This window comes from Colius striatus, unplaced genomic scaffold (assembly GCF_028858725.1).
Source record: "Colius striatus isolate bColStr4 unplaced genomic scaffold, bColStr4.1.hap1 scaffold_76, whole genome shotgun sequence".
Classification (NCBI taxonomy): Eukaryota; Metazoa; Chordata; class Aves; order Coliiformes; family Coliidae; genus Colius; species Colius striatus.
The window spans coordinates 326,729-329,315 of record NW_026908538.1 but is presented as its reverse complement, the minus strand read 5'-3'; the positions used below and the strand labels follow the sequence as shown (position 1 = coordinate 329,315).

The 2,587-nt window shown below is 53.6% G+C and overlaps 1 long non-coding RNA gene and 1 other non-coding gene across 2 annotated transcripts; one reads left to right on the top strand and one right to left on the bottom strand.

Annotated features, from left to right (window-relative positions):
- Positions 1 to 1,006: 1,006 nt before the first annotated feature.
- Positions 1,007 to 2,105, bottom strand: LOC133629571 (uncharacterized). Its single transcript, XR_009821080.1, has 2 exons — positions 1,404 to 2,105; positions 1,007 to 1,259 (listed from the first exon to the last, which is right to left on the bottom strand). It is a non-coding gene; the product is annotated as an uncharacterized LOC133629571 (long non-coding RNA).
- On the top strand, positions 2,070 to 2,260 carry LOC133629575 (U2 spliceosomal RNA). Its single transcript, XR_009821082.1, has one exon. It is a non-coding gene; the product is annotated as a U2 spliceosomal RNA (small nuclear RNA).
- Positions 2,261 to 2,587: the final 327 nt, after the last annotated feature.

Below are 2,587 nucleotides of genomic sequence, written 5' to 3'. Positions count from 1 at the left end.
TAAAGGGTTCTCCTTTTGCCCCAATTACTGACATATAATTTTTCTCTTTTTCTATCCCTTTTGGGAGCTTTTGGATGGCTGACTTTTCAGCACCCGTATCGACTGAAAATAAACCTTACGGGGACCTATTAGTAATTTTATCAAGGGCTCTGTTGATGTTGAAGTCCCCAGCAAATATAGCCCCTGACTCCCCTATTCTTCTTTAAACATTTTTTCGTCTTGTTCCCGTTTTCTACAGTTCTTCTGAATATGCCCCTTCTTGTTACAGTAGTAGCAGACGGGAATACCAGACCTCTCTCTAGAAGGTCGTCCCCGGGGTGTCATCTCTATTTTCTTCTTCCCTTTCTCCCCAGATGAGATTTCAGTTTCCTTACTCTCTCTTATGGCTGCTACAAGGATTTTTGCTTTTGGTTTTTCCTTTTCTTCGTCCCTCCTTATGTAGACTTTTTGAGCCTCTCTAAATAATTCCTCTAACCCTCTATTTTGCCAGTCTTCTAATTTTTCCAATTTTCTTCTTATATCCCCCCAAGATTTTGCTACAAATTGTGTTCTAAGGAGGGCAGTCCCAGCCACCGTATTTGGATCTATTCCAGAATACATTTGTAAACTTTTTCTTAACCTTTCTAACCATTCTGTTGGTGATTCGTTTTCCCCTTGTTCCTCATTAAGTGCTTTATTAATGTTTTGTCCTCGGGGGACCGCTTCTCTTGTCCCTTGGATAATTAATGTTCTCAGGTCTCTCATGTTCTGCCTCCCTTGGGGTTGTTCATTATCCCAGTGAGGGTCCATATTTGGCCATTTATGATCCCCAGGAGGTCCAGCCTGGTTTTATCTTCCCCAAATTCTCATTCCAGCTTGTCTAATCATACCCCTTTCCTCAGCAGTAAATCAAGGGAACCCATTTCACAGAAGGAAACAAACCTCCTGTTTTGGGGGGGGGGCGGAATCGATCCTTTCGAGCAAATTAAGTTCGCTTCAGGGGAAAGAAATGTCCTTTGAGGCACCATTCTGAGGGGAAAAACGTTCGTTTAGTGGGAAAATGGCTGCTTTTGGACAACTTCAGCTCGTGCGAGGCTTTGTGTGTGTGAAAAGCCACTTTGTGTGGGGAAAAGGGACATTATGAGAGATAAAAGCGCTGTTATGGGGGGAGATGGCTGCTTTCGGTCCAATTGAGCTCGTTCGAGGGAGGTAAAAATCCCTTTGAGGCGGGAAAAGCGCCGTTCTGAGAGGAAAACTGCTGTTTTAGGGCAAACCTGGTGCTTCGAGGGGGAGAAAAGGATCCTTTGAGGTACAAAATACAGGTGCGGGGCGAAATGTAATCTCTGAGGGCAAAACGGCTCCTCTGCGGGCAAAACCCCGCCGCTTTGGGGAAAAAGGAGCAATTGAAACCATTGCCTCCCTACTTGTGCCAGCACCGGGGATCCCGAGGCGTCCCTCCCTCCTTCCCGTCCCCTCGCCGCCGTTGCTCGTCATGGCTTTTGGGGTCCAACGCTGCTTTTGATCGGGAGACAGCTGCCAGCGGAAAGCTGCTAGGAAGGTAGCAGAGTCCCGGCTGGCAGGCTACACGGGGACCTACATACCAGCGTTCTGCCTCTGTGCTTTCCTGTAGCTCCCAAACGCAGTGGCACGTCTCTGAGCAGCTGCAGCAGCAGCAGCAGCACTGTATTTTCAAGGCGAGCTGCACATGCCAAATGCACGGGATTGGAGACAGGTCCCACGGGAAAGGTTCTAAGAAGGTTCGCTGCCGCCGCCGCCGCCGCCCCCCAAGTGGAGCAGGGGCCGTCCCAGGCCAAAAGGCGCGTGCGCGCCGCCCCCTGGCCCCGGGCAGCGCGGCGTCCTTGGGGGCGGGGACATGCTAAGAGGGTTGTCCGGAGCGAAGGCGCTGCCGGGAGTGCGTGTGGCGGAGGGAGGCGGCGGGGCCCGGGGGTCGGTGTGGGTAGAGGCTGGCGGCAGCGTGCGGGGAGGGAGCGGGGCAAGGAGCGGGGTGCGTGTGGCGGGGCGGGCGGGAGCGGCCGTGACCTGAGAGCGTGTTTGCGGGGTGTTGCCGGGGCGTGTTGGGACAGGTGGGCATCGCTTCTCGGCCTTTTGGCTAAGATCAAGTGTAGTATCTGTTCTTATCAGTTTAATATCTGATACGTCCTCGATGAGAGGACTTTATATTAAACGGATTTTTGGGCTCGGGAGTTGGATCCGGAGCTTGCTCCCTCCGCTCCGCGCATCGTCCCGGTATTGCAGTGCCTCCGGGAACGGTGCACCCCCACCTTGTTGTGGTTAACAGCAGAAGGAGTTTCGAGCGGCTCAGGGGGTGTGGTGTGGTGTTGTGTTGGAGCGTTTTGCTGCGCTTCGCTGAGCGCCCGCGACGTTCCGCTCCGCTCCGCGCCAGCCCGCCGGCGGCCGCGGCCACTTGTCCCCGTTGCTCGTGGCCAACAAGCTGCTCTCAGCCGGCACGGCACGCTGCCGCCTTCCTCCAGCCCACTTCCACCCAAAACGGACCCCTGTGGGCATCTGAGACGGGAAATAACCCCCCACTCTATGGGACTCTTGGTGCTTTTAGGAGACAAAAAACCCGCTGCTTTCAGGGGGAAAA